The 14,675-nt window shown below is 38.8% G+C and overlaps 1 protein-coding gene across 6 annotated transcripts in view; it reads right to left on the bottom strand.

The window, feature by feature from the left end:
• The window catches only part of LRRC28 (leucine rich repeat containing 28), a 211,562-nt gene that overhangs the window by 62,160 nt on the left and 134,727 nt on the right, over nucleotides 1-14,675 (bottom strand). The gene's annotated exons all lie outside the window — the stretch shown is intronic.

The raw sequence follows: 14,675 nt of genomic DNA, 5'->3' as shown, positions 1-14,675 counted from the left end.
GGATAGGAAAGCTTTGGTACATATACACAATGGAGTATTACTCAGCCATTAAAAAGAATGCATTTGAATCAGTTCTAATGAGGTGGATGAAACTGGAGCCTATTATACAGGGTGAAGTAAGCCAGAAAGAAAAACACCAATACAGTATACTAACGCATATATATGGAATTTAGAAAGATGGAAATGATAACCCTGTATACGAGACAGCAAAAGAGTCACAGGTGTATAGAATAGTCTTTGGGACTCTGTGGGAGAGGGCGAGGGTGGGATGATCTGGGAGAATGGCATTGAAACATGTATATTATCATATGTGAAACGGATCACCAGTCCAGGCTCGATGCATGATACAGGATGCTTGGGGATGGTGCATGGGGATGACCCAGAGGGAGGATAAGGGGAGGAGGGAGGTGGGAGGGGGGTTCAGGAAGGGGAACTCATGTACACCCGGGGCAGATTCATGTCAATGTATGGCAAAACCAACCAATATAATATTGTAAAATAATTAGCCTCCAATAAAAAAAAATAATAATAAAAAAAAGAAAGAAAACATGACTGTTGAAAAATTACTCAACCCACCTGAACTTTGAGTATCGGAACTGCAAAATGAGTACTGGTACGAACAAAGCTAGTGAAGGTGATGGAATTCCAATTGAGCTATTTCAAATCCTGAAAGATGATGCTGTGAAAGTGCTGCACTCAATATGCCAGCAAATTTGGAAAACTCAGCAGTGGCCACAGGATTGGAAAAGGTCAGTCTTTATTCCAATCCCAGAGAAAGGCAATGCCAAAGAATGCTCAAACTACCACACAATTGCACTCATCTCACATGCTAGTAAAGTCATGCTCAAAATTCTCCAAGCCAGGCTTCAGCAATACGTGAACTGTGAGCTCCCAGATGTTCAAGCAGGTTTTAGAAAAGGCAGAGGCACCAGAGATCAAATTGCCAACATCCGCTGGATCATGGGGAAAACAAGAGAGTTCCAGAAAAACATCTATTTCTGCTTCATTGACTATGCCAAAGCTTTTGACTGTGTGGATCACAATAAATTGTGGAAAATTCTGAAAGAGATGGGAATACCAGACCACCTGACCTGCCTCTTGAGAAACCAGTATGCAGGTCAGGAAGCAACAGTTAGAACTGGACATGGAACAACAGACAGGTTCCAAATAGGAAAAGGAATACATCAAGGTTGTATATTGTCACCTTGCTTATTTAACTTATATGCAGAATACATCATGAGGAACGCTGGGCTGGAAGAAGCACAAGCCGGAATCAAGATTGCCGGGAGAAGTATCAATAACCTCAGATATGCAGATGACACCACCCTTATGGCAGAAAGTGAAGAGGAACTCAAAAGCCTCTTGATGAAAGTGAAAGAGGAGAGTGAAAAGGTTGGCTTGAAGCTCACCATTCAGAAAACTAAGATTGTGGCATCTGGTCCCATCACTTCATGGGAAATAGATGGGGAAACAGTGGAAACAGTGTTAGACTTTATTTTTTGGGGCTCCAAAATCACTGAAGATGGTGATTGCAGCCATGAAATTAAAAGACGCTTACTCCTTGGAAGGAAAGTTATGACCAACCTAGATAGCATATTAAAAATCAGAGACATTCCTTTGCCAACAAAGGTCGTAGTCAAGGCTATGGTTTTTCCTGTGGTCATGTATGGATGTGAGAGTTGGACTGTAAAGAAAGCTGAGCACTGAAGAATTGATGGTTTTAAACTGTGGTGTTGGAGAAGACTCTGGAGAGTCCCTTGGACTGCAAGGAGATCCAACCAGTCCATTCTAAAGGAGATCTGTTCTTGGTGTTCATTGGAAGGACTGATGCTAAAGCTGAAACTCCAATACTTTGGCCATCTCATGTGAAGAGATGACTTACTGGAAAAGACTCTGCTGCTGGCAGGGATTGGGCGCAGGAGGAAAAGGGGACAACAGAGGATGAGATGGTTGGATGGCATCACCGACTCGATGGACATGAGCTTGAGTGAACTCCGGAAGTTGGTCATGGACAGGGAGGCCTGGCGTGCTGCAGTTCATGAGGTCACAAAGAATCGGACACAACTGAGAGACTGAACTGAAGGGAACCTTCTCTTTTCCACTACAAATCTTATCACAGTAATCTTGCCCAGGATTAGCCCTGTGGAGTTACAAAAAGAGGAACCAAAACTGGAAGCACTGGAAATAGACAACAAAGGGGAAGTGGGAACTCTTAAGAGAGAAAAAAGAATAAGAAGTCTAGAGATGCCCTTTCCCAGTGGTGGTTTTAAGATATCTAACAAACAGAATACTGGAATACAAAAATAGGAAGTCAAGAAACACCTGGAGTAACAGGCAAATTTGGTCTTGGAGTACAGAATGAAGCAGGGTAAAGGCTAACAGAGTTTTGCCAAGAATACACACTGGCCATAGCAAACACCCTCTTCCAACAACACAAGAGAAGCATCTACACAGGGACATCACCAGATGGTCAATACCAAAATCAGATATTATATTATTTGCAGTCAAAGATGGAGAAGCTCTATACAGTTAGCAAAAACAAGACCGGGAGCTGACTGTGGCTCAGATCATGAAGTCCTTATTGCCAAATTCAGACTTAAATTGAAGAAAGTAGGGAAAACCACTAGATTTAGGTCAGGTATGACCTAAATCAAATTCTTTATGGTTATACAGTGGAAGTGAGAAATAGATTCAAGGGATTAGATTTGACAGAGTGCCTGAAGAACTATGGATAGATGTTCGTGACATTGTACAGGAGGCAGGGATCAAGACCACCCTTAAGAAAAAGAAGTGCAAAAAGGCAAATGGTTGTCTGAGGAAGCCTTACAAATAGCTATGAAAAGAAAACACACGAAAAGCAAAGAAGAAAAGGAAAGATAAACCCATTTGAATGCAGAGTTCCAAAGAAGAGCAAGGAGAGATAAGAAAGCCTTCCTCAGCGATCTATGCAAAGAAATAGAGGAAAACAATAGAATGGGAAAGACTAGAGATCTCTTCAAGAAAATCAGAGATACCAAGGGAACATTTCATGCAAAGATGGGCTCAATAAAGCACAGAAATGATATGGACCTAACAGAAGCAGAAGATGTTAAGAAGAGGTGGCAAGAATACACAGAACTGTACAAAAAAGATCTTCATGACCAAGATAATCACAATGGTGTGATCACTCACCTAGAGTCAGATATTCTGGACTGCGAAGTCCAGTGGTTCTTAGGAAGCATTACTACAAACAAAGCTAGTGGAGGTGATGGAATTCCAGTCGAGCAATTTCAAATCCTGAAAGACGATGCTGTGAAAGTGTTGCACTCCTTATGCCAGCAAATTTGGAAAACTCAGCAGCGGCCACAGGACTGGAAAAGGCCAGTTTTCATTCTAATCCCAAAGAGAGACAATGCCAAACAATGTTCAAACTACTGCTGCACAACTGCACTCATCTCACACGCTAGTAAAGTAGTGCTCAAAATTCTCCAACTCAGGCTTCAACAGTATGAACTTCGAGATGTTCAAGCTGGATTTAGAAAAGGTAGAGGAATCAGAGATCGAATTGTCAACATCCATTGGATCATCGAAAAAGCAAGAGAGTTCTAGAAAGCATCTGCTGCTGCTGCTGCTTCTAAGTCGCTTCAGTCGTGTCCAACTCTGTGCGACCCCACAGACAGCAGCCGACCAGGCTCCGCCGTCCCTGGGATTCTCCAGGCAAGAACACTGGAGTGGATTGCCAGTTCCTTCTCCAATGTGTGAAAGTGAAAAGTGAAAGTGAAGTCGCTCAGTCATGTCAGTCTCTTTGCGACCCCATGGACTGCAGCCTACCAGGCTCCTCCATCCATGGGATTTTCTAGGCAAGAGTACTGAAGTGGCTTGCCATTGCCTTCTCTGCTACATCATGCTAAATGCCGGGCTGGATGAAGCACAAGCTGCAATCAAGGTTGCCGGGAGAAACATCAATAACCTCAGCTATGCAGATGACACAACTCTTATGGCAGAAAGCGAAGAACTTAAGAGCCTCTTGATCAAAGTGAAAGAGAGTGAAAAAGTTGGCTTAAAACTCAGCATTCAGAAAATTAAGATCATGGTATCTGGTCCCATCACTTCATGATAAATAGATGGGGAAACAGTAGAAACAGTGGCAGACTTTATTTTGGGGGCCTCCAAAATCACTGCAGATGGTTACTGCAGCCATGAAATTAAAAGACACTTGCTCTTTGGAAGAAAAGTTATGACTAACCTGCACAGCATATTAAAAATAGAGGAACTGCTTTGACAGCAAAGGTTTGTCTAGTCAAAGTTATCGTTTTTCCAGTAGTCATGTATGGATGTGAGAGTGGACTATAATGAAAGCTGAGCAACGAAGAAGTGATGCTTTTGAACTGTGGTGTTAGAGGAGACTCGAGAGTCCCTTGGACTGAAAGATCCAACCAGTCCATCCTAAAGGAAATCAGTCATGAATATTCTTTGGAAAGACTGATGCTGAAGCTGAAATTCGAATACTCTGGGCACCTGATGTGAAGAACTGACGTATCTGAAAAGACCCCGATGCTGGCAAAGATTGAAGGCGAGAGGAGAAGGGGACAACAGAGGATGAGATGGTTGGATGGCAATGCTGACTCAATCAATGGACATGAGGTTGAGTAAACTCTAGGATTTGGTGACGGACAGGGAGGCCTGATGTGCTGCAGTCCATGTGGTTTCAAAGAGTTAGACACAACTGAGTAACTGGACTGAACTGAACTGAACAAACAGAACAGACTTCTGCTTTGTGATTCTGTGATTTCAAAGTAAGTCACAAAAGGCATTGTGGCTTTCTCTTTGCTGTTTCTCTTGGATCACTTCTGTAGGAAGACAACTCCTTTTTCATGAAGGCCCTAAAGCAGCTTTATTGGAGAGGAAATGAGACCTGCAGCTAACATACATGTTAGTAAACTGTCTTGGAAGCAGCTCCGCAAACTCCAGGTCAAGTCTTCGTCTTCAGACTACTAAAACTCTAAACTAAATATCCTGTTCCTTCTCAAAATTTTGCGCATTAATTTTACCAGTCATTAATGGATCTTGTTTGTAGCAATTATCATGTAGTATTTACTTAGTGGTGATTTTCAACTAAATGTGGTGTCTACATTTATTAATTGGAATTCTTATGTAAGGAAGAATGATCCCTCCTCCCCCATTTATTTATTTGATTTTTATACTGGTATGGATTCAAGGACATTTATTTTAAGGACTAAAAACCTACTACCATTGTTGTTTACTGTGTTGGGTAAAATGTTCCAGTTTTGGCAACTAGGAATACTTAAAATTGGTCTTTTCATCCTTTAAACAAGTTTTCATCCTTTTTTGAGTACTGCCATACTTTCCAGGAGCAAAAGATATTCCAGGTTCAAACTGTACTTTCCCTGCTCTAGTTCTGAAATCAATTACTTCTCCAAGGAGCTTTAATTCCCTTAATTAAAGGGGTATGGTGTCTAGAAACCAATATCTGAGTGCTAGATGTGCCCCTTACTATAAGAGTGCTATTGATTCTAGGATCCATAAATAGGCAGATTTACAAAACATATGTATACATACCAACCCATGCATACATATTCAACTCTATTGTTGGAAGTGTACCTTCAGTATACATTCCAAGCAGTGGACTTGCTGGGTCAAAAGGTAAATACATATATAGATTCCTTGGTACTTTCCTCCAGAGGAATTACACCAGTTTGCATTCTCTTCATCATGTATGAAAGCACTGGCTTTCCCACCGTCTCATCAACTTCTAAAACATGCTGTCTTATTTAAAACATTTTGTCATTCTCAATTTGTATTTCTCTCATTACTGGTGTGAACATTTTTCAACATGAAAGTCATTTTTTGCATGTTTTTTTTGTGAACTGTCAACATCTTATGTGTCTATTCTTTCACTTATGAGCAGAGCCTTAGTTTGAACATGTATTTTTTAGATTACGAAAGTGTCATACATTTCCAGGAGACTTGGAAAACACAGAACAAAGTTACACATAGTTCACTATATATTACAATAATTTTTAAGTAGATAAATTAGGATATTTAGTTGTAGTTTCAGTATCAAACTCTCAAAAATCAATAGAATGAATAGACAGAAAAGTAGAAGGATAAAGTAGACCTGAAAAGCACAGTGAACCAATTGAGCATAATTAAGATTTATATAATTTCCGCATAATAGAAGAGGAAAATTCTATTCAACTTTACATATACTATAAACCAGAAGACAGTGGAACATATTCAGGGATAACATAAGGTGTAAAAATTTCATGGTCTAAAGGTATTGAAATCATACAGAATCTGTTCTCTTATCACTGTGGAATTATGTTAGAAATCAATACCAAAGGATATTTGAAAATAACCCTCATACTTTCAAGTGCATTTACCAACAGAGGCCTTTGACTTAGCCATTGAAAGCCTCAATAACTTTAAAAGACTGAAAAAACACAGAGGGTGATCGCAGACAAGAAAGCATTTAATGAGAAATTAATATCAGTTCAGTTCAGTTCAGTTCAGTTCAGTCGCTCAGTCGTGTCCGACTCTCCGTGACCCCATGCATCACAGCACGCTAGGCCTCCCTGTCCATCACCAACTGCCGGAGTTCACTCAAATTCATGTCCATCAACTCGGTGATGCCATCCAGCCATCTCATTCTCGGTCGTCCCCTTCTCCTCCCGCCCCCAACCTTTTCCAGCATCAGAGTCTTTTCCAGTGAGTCAACTCGCCGCATGAGGTGGCCAAAGTATTGCAGTTTCAGCTTTAGCATCAGTCCTTCCAATGAACACCCAGGAACGATCTCCCTTAGAATGGACTGGTAGGATCTCCTTGCGGTACAAGGGACTCTCAAGAGTCTTCTCCAACACCACAGTTGAAAAGCATCGATCCTTTGGCGATCAGCTTTCTTCACAGTCCAACTCTCACATCCATACATGACCACGGGAAAAACCATAACCTTGACTAGACGGACCTTGGTTGGCAAAGTAATGTCTCTGCTTTTTAATGTGCTATCTAGGTTGGTCATAACTTTCCTTCCAAGGAGTAAGCGTCTTTTAATTTCATGGCTGCAATCAGCATCCGCAGTGATTTTGGAGCCCAAAAAAATAAAGTCTGACACTGTTTCCACTGTTTTTCCATCTATTTCCCATGAAGTGATGGGACCAGATGCCATGATCTTTGGGATACCTTAAAAACCCCATGTATTTGGAAATTAAACATCCACTTTTAAATGATGGGTGTATCTGAGAAGTCATAACAAGAAAAATTAGAAAATATTTGTAACAAAGTAAAAACAAAAAGAATTTATCAGAATTTGTTGCATGCAGCTGAAGCTGTTCAGGGCAACTAAACACAATGTGGAATCTTAAAAGAGGTAGGAGAACAAATAATGGACACTAGCATAAAATTTTGTGGAATTTGAACAAACTCTGTACTTTAGTTAATAATATTATATCACATGTTAATTTCTTGAGTTTTTTTCCTAAACAACATAGTATTTCTTTATATTCTCAGAATTGGAACAGAAGTTTCAAGCTTCATTCAACTTTTTTTAAATCACTAAAATAATAAGCTTTCTAGACTTTAGCAATAAAAAGTCTAGTAGACTGGATGCCAGAATAAATGGAACTACATCAAAGTTTTGACTATAAATTAGAACTACCATACAATTGAACATATCTCATATGCCAGTAAAGCAATGTTCAAAATTCTCCAAGCCAGACTTCAACAATACATAAACCGTGAACTTCCAGAACTTCAAACTGGTTTTAGAAAAGGCAGAGGAACTAGAAACCAAATTGCAAACATCTGCTGAATCATCGAAAAAGCAAGAGAGCTGCAGAAAAACATCTACTTCTACTTTATTGATTATGCCAAAGCCTTTGGCTGTGTGGATCACAATAAACTGTGGAAAATTCTGAAAGAGATGGGAATACCAGACCACCTGACCTGCCTCTTGAGAAACCTGTATGTAGGTCAGGAAGCAACAGTTAGAACTGGACATGGAACAATAGATTGGTTCCAAATAGGAAAAGGAGTACCTCAAGGCACCCTGCTTATTTAACTTATATGCAAAGTACATCATGAGACACGCTGGACTGGATGAAGCACAAGCTGGAATCAAGAATGCCGGAGAAATATCAATAACCTCAAATATGCAGATGACACCACCCTTATGGCAGAAAGTGAAGAGGAACTCAAAAGCCTCTTGATGAAAGTGAAAGAGGAGAGTTAAAAAGTTGGCTTAAAGCTCAACATTCAGAAAACTAAGATCATGGCATCTGGTCCCATCACTTCATGGGAAATAGATGGGGAAACAGTGGAAACAGTGAGGAACTTGATTTTTTTTTGCTCCAAAATCACTGCAGATGGTGACTGCAGTCATGAAATTAAAAGATGCTTACTCCTTGGAAGGAAAGTTATGACCAACCTAGACAGCATATTAAAAAGCAGAAACATTACTTTGTCAACAAAGGTCCATCTAGTCAAGGCTACGGTTTTTCCAGTAGTCATGTATGGATGTGAGAGTTGGACTATCAAGAAAGCTGAGCACCGAAGAACTGATGTTTTTGAACTGTGGTGTTGGAGAAGACTCTTGAGAGTCCCTTGGACTGCAAGGAGATCCAACCAGTCCATCCTAAAGGAGATCAGTCCTGAGTGTTCATTGGAAAGACCAATGCTGAGGCTGAAACTCCAATACTTTTGTCACCTGATCTGAAGAGATGACTCATTTGAAAAGACCCTCATGCTAGGAAAGATTGAAGGTGGGAGGAGAAGGGGACGACAGAGGATGAGATGTTTGGATGGCAGTGCTAACTCGATGGACATGAGTTTGAGTGAACTCTGGATTTTGGTGATGGACATGGAGGCCTCGTGTGCTGCAGTCCATGGGGTCACAAAGAGTCGGATATGACTGAGCAACTGAACTGAACTGAACTAAAGCATTCTATTCAAACTTAGTCAAACAAGTGGAGCTAAAATGTCAAATTTTTTAGCTAAGCAAAAACTCATGCTTTGTAAAATATATTATACATACTATACACACACACATACCACACACAAAATCTTTTCTCCTATAGTTGATAAAGGTTTGGAAAAGAACAAAAAAAGAGAGAAACTGGAAAATAATAAAAAAGTGAAATGAGAGCACTGAATATGAAACAGAAAAAGTAAAACAAACTAGATAAAAGCAAATGATCATCATACATTTCAGTTGTTTTTAAACATTGCTGCTCATTAGAATCACATCTGGAGCTTTGGAGAAAAATACAATACCTGGGCACTTAATGGTTTTCAAAAAAATTCCAAAATAATTCTAATGTGCATCTGGATTTTAAAAAGTGATATCAAGTTTTTCTATTAAATGGTAGTTTCAGTGATATAAAATTCTATTATTATTTGTTGACTAATCATAATACAATGGTCTTAAATAAATTTAATAAATCACATAAATAATTAAATAAATACATTAATAAATAAGTTATACAATCACAACAGTAAAAGACATATATCAGTTTTCGCAATCAATAGTCAAAGAAAAAAATCAAAGATAATCACAACTGTAAGCCATAATGGAAACATGATAAACCAAAAATATTAAATAACTACATACAATTTAGGGGGTTAAGTAGAGGGATGTGGTAAATGGAAGTGCATACATGCACATGTTTTCATCTACCCAGCCATTCTATGCCTTTTGGTTGGTGCATTTAATCTATTTACATTAAGGTAATTATTAACATATGGTAACCCTCCAGTATTCCTGCCTGGGAAATCCCACAGAGAGCCTGGCAGGCTAGTCTATGGGGTCACAAGAGTTGGACATGACCCAGTGACCAAAAAACAACAATGATCCTATTACTTTTCTTAACTGTTTCTGATTTTTTTGTAGGACTTTTCCTTCTCTTTTGTTTCCTGCCTAAAGAAGTTTCTTCACCATTTGTTGTAAAGCTGGTTTTGTGGTAACACTGCCCACCAGAGAAAGATTCAGTTTTTCCCACTACCAGTCCCTCCCCTTAGGAGGCTTGCTGCTGCTGCTAAGTCACTTCAGTAGTGTCCGACTCTGTGCGACCCCATAGATGGCAGCCCACCAGGCTCCCCCGTCCCTGGGATTCTCCAGGCAAGAACACTGGAGTGGGTTGCCATTTCCTTCTCCAATGCATGAAAGTAAAAGTGAAGTTGCTCAGTCGTGTCCAACTCCTAGCGATGCCATGGACTGCAGCCTACCAGGCTCCTCTGTTCATGGAATTTTCCAGGCAAGAGTACTGGAGGCTTACCCAAGCCTGTTAGCTTCATCCAAAAGACAGCAGACATAAGAAGCAAGAATTACAATCCCCAGTCCACCAGAATGAAAACCACATCAACAGAAAGTTAATCAAAATGAAAAGGCAGAGGATTATGTCCTAGATGAAGGGACAAGATAAAACCCCAGAAAAACAACTAAATGAAGTGGAGAGAGGCAGCCTTCCAAAAAAAGAATTCAGAATAATGATAGTGAATTCTTGATCTCGGAAAAAAAATGGAGAAGATGCAGGAAATGTTCAAGAAAGACCTAGAAGAATTAAAGAACAAACAAACAGAGATGAATAATACACTAGAAGGAATCAAAAGCAGAATAACTGAGGAAGAAGAACAGTTAAGTGACCTGAAGAAAGAATAGTGGAAATCACTGCCACTAAACAGAATATTAAAATAAAGAATGAAAGAAAAAAAAAAAAAAGAAGACAACTTAAAACATCACTGGGACAACATTAAACACACTAACATTTGCATCATAGGGGTCCCAGAAGGAGAAGAGAGAGAGAAAAGACCTGAGAAAATATTTGAAGAGATAATAGCTGAAAACTTCCCTAACACGGGAAAGGAAAAAGTCAACCAAGTCTAGGAAGCACAGAAAGTCCCAGACAGGATAAACCCAAAAAGGAACACTCCAAGACACATAGTAATCAAACTGAGAAAAATTAAAGATGAAGATAACATATTAAAAGCAATGAGGTACAAAATGACAAATAACATAAAAGGGAACTCCCATAAGGTTATCAGCTGATTTCTCACCAGAAACTCTACAAGTCAGAAGGGAATGGCACAAAGTATTTAAATTGATAAAAGGAAGAACATAAAACCAAGAATACTCTACCCAGTAAGACTCTCATTCAGATTTGAAGGAGAAATCAAAAGCTTTACAGACATGCACACACATTAAAATGGCGTAATAGTGCCTAATCCCTCAACTTTATCAAGTTGTTAAAATTGAAGATGAAAGTAATCTGTCAAATTTAAATGACTATACAGTATGTTGTTTAAGCATAAGAATATATAAATAATTGCCACAATAATATGTACTGCTACTTTAGTAAACATGTATAAACATATCTACTAGTATAAAAGGCTACAAATTTATAAAACACAGATGGAAAAAATATACATAGAATACTAGAATCTACTTGCCATGAAAAAGTCGTCAAAATTTAACTAAAAATTCTTCTGTATTTTTTCACTACTTCTCTGATATGTATACAAACCCTTTCATCACATATAGAAATCTGCAGACTTTGATAAAATACAAATGAGCTCTGATCTGAAAAATGCTTGTCAGAGCCCATAGGTTAGGTAAAGATTCTTTAGTTTATGGAGCATTAAGGAGCATAGACGGACCTTTGTTGGCAAAGTAATGTCTCTGCTTTTTAATATACTATCTAGGTTGGTCATAACTTTCCTTCCAAGGAGTAAGCATCTTTTAATTTCATGGCTGCAATCAGCATCTGCAGTGATTTTGGAGCCCCCAAAATTAAAGTCTAACACTGTTTCCACTGTTTCCCCATCTATTTCCCATGAAGTGAGGGGACCAGATGCCATGATCTTTGTTTTCTGAATGTTGAGCTTCAAGCCAACCTTTTCACTCTCTTCTTTCACTTTCATCAAGAGGCTTTTGAGTTCCTCTTCACTTTCTGCCATAAGGGTGGTGTCATCTGCGGTTTTTCCAGTGGTCACGTATGGATGTGAGAGCTGGACTGTGAAGAAAGCTGATTGCCGAAGAATTGATGCTTTTGAACTGTGCTGCTGGAGAAGACTCTTGAGAGTACCTTGGACTGCAAGGCAATCCAACTAGTCCATTCTAAAGGAGATCGATCCTGGGTGTTCATTGGAAGGACTGATGCTAAAACTGAAACTCCAATACTTTGGCCACCTCATGCGAAGAACTGACTCACTGGAAAAGACTCTGATGCTGGGAAGGATTGGGGGCGGGAGGAGAAGGGGACAACAGAGAATGAGATGGCTGGATGGCATCACCGACTCTGTGGACATGAGTTTGAGTGAACTCCGGGAGTTGGTGATGGACAGGGAGGCCTGGCGTGCTGTGATTCATGGGATCGCAAAGGGTCACGACTGAGTGACTGAAGTGAACTGAAGGAGCATAGAATACTACTAATAATTAATGGAGCAGGAATACAATTTTGGAGTCAGAGAATTTGTATTTGAATCCTAGTTCTTCAATGTACTAAATGTGTATCTTCAGTTTCCTCATCTGTATAAAGACCAAAATAATGCTGCCCCTTACTTTTAGTGAAAACTACTAACAAAGTTTATAAATTAACAAGCAGAATTCTTGGCATACACCCTTCTCCAGTATATGGCAGTTATTATTATTCTCATTACTAGTAACACATTTGGAAGTATGTCCTACAGTACAAGGCCAATTAAGAGAATTCTCTTTGGCATGCAGCAAAAGGCACTCTTTTCTATACTTTAATTGCACAGAACAGAGTTGGAGGCAAGTGCCTCTAGAGACAGTGATTCATCTCCCTAAGCCAAGGACACAAAATGGGACATGACATAGGAAACAAATTAAATGGGGCTACATGTAAAGATCATAATACAAAGTTAAATAAAAGTTGGCACTTGCTAGTTTTTCTGTAGTTTAGTTTTCTTTCCTATCCTAGTTTTACAGGGGAAAAAAATGAAGAGTTGATGATTTTAAAATACTGTTTGGTTTTGACCTCATCTCAGATTTTCAATATTCCAAAGATTTCTGTTTATACCTCAAGACCAATTTGTGTATGGAATATAATTTTTTATATATGCCCATAATAGGATGAATTGTTTTCTACTGAAGGTAAAAGAAAACATGAATCAACTGTGTTCAAACCTATACTCTATACTTAATATACATTATACTTTATAATTGTACATTACTGAAGTGACTTAGCAGCAGCAGCATACTTTATATACATTATACTTTAACCAGTATAATGTCACATAGACATAAGTATTTAATACAGACATTCAAACTGTGCAAACAACACAATGTCAAATAGAGTAAGAAAAAGCAGTACTGAAATTACAAGATGTCGTGGGCTTTGGACTCTGAAACCTGGCTTTTCAAATCAAATGCTCCAAGCCAGTTACCTCCTCTGTGAAATGAAGATAATAATACCTATGACATGAGCTTGTTATGAAGAGTCAACAATCTAGTCCCTTGAATAACAGCTGGTACTCAACATCTTAGTCTTTTACCTCTTTCCTGAATATAAAGTGAAGATCACAGAACAGAGTGTAGGAGTCTAAAGAGAACCAGGCAATACTCGCTTTAAGCTGACACAGCACAGCCTGCTGGCGAGGCAAAGACACCTAAACACTCAGCAAGGTCACAGGCTATACAGGCAGGGCTGTGACAGCCTCTTGAGAGTGTGCTCTCGCCAAACCCGTCAGCTGGCAAAATCCCAAGCACAATGGAATGACATTTTTAATCATGATGCTGTTGAAATGTTAAGTATTTTCTGCAAGAAAAACCTTTGAGCTATTTCTTCTATTCTTACAAAAGAAAATCTTCACCCAATAATTAACTTTGGAAGAGATCATTAATTTACTAGCTAATAAGCTGTTTGTTTCTTCCATTAATTTCAATGGACCAATAGTTTTCAATAAATAATATTGGATATCACAGTAATACTTTTAAGTTCCTGTGCAAAAACTGCTCTGCACATGAACTTTATAAAAGGAAGTTGTCCATCTGCATAGATGTTAAAGCAACAAAGAACTTTTTCATCTGGCTTTTTAAAGTGCTGTTCTCTGTCTAAAATGCTTCCCTTTTTTTCTTTCAGACTCAGAGATCAAAGTATTGTTACTTAAAAATTAGCAAAAGCTAGCAGTCCTGCATAAACTCCAATTCTCTTTCTCTCTCTCTGTTTTGACTTCAAGGCCCTGGCATATGCAGTCCACATGGCTGAAGAAGGAACAAAAAGCTTCTGTGTGTAGAGGCTATTGCTCTTTTAACCATACTGCAAAAGCAAGTACAGAATGACAGCACGCGCCAGGCCAAACAGGATCTGTTTACTGCACAATGACCAGCATGAAACTCATTTATTTTATCAAAAGGTGAATGATGCAGTCTATTCAACAAAATAACAGGGCAATGGAAACCAGAACATGAAAGCAAAAGACTAAAGTAGGCCGTTTGGAAAGCTCTATCAATGTTATTCCAATTATCATGGTGCAATAAATCAGATTATTAGTCACAATCACATTTTTAATTACTATAAAATCTCGGTTTTCTTCACAACGAATTCAGAATAATTTACAGTGTATTCCCAAATCGTCTTTAAAACTAAGTCCCTACAAGATTCATTGGACACAGAATTTTGATTACTTTTTCAGAATCATTAATAATTTAAAGTGCTAGTTTC

Source organism: Moschus berezovskii, chromosome 21 (genome assembly GCF_049115385.1).
Source record: "Moschus berezovskii isolate FMDL1 chromosome 21, NW_MosBer_1.0, whole genome shotgun sequence".
In the NCBI taxonomy this organism is placed as follows: Eukaryota; Metazoa; Chordata; class Mammalia; order Artiodactyla; family Moschidae; genus Moschus; species Moschus berezovskii.
The sequence above is the reverse complement of the archived record's forward strand: the minus strand, read 5'-3'. Positions and strand labels throughout refer to the sequence as shown.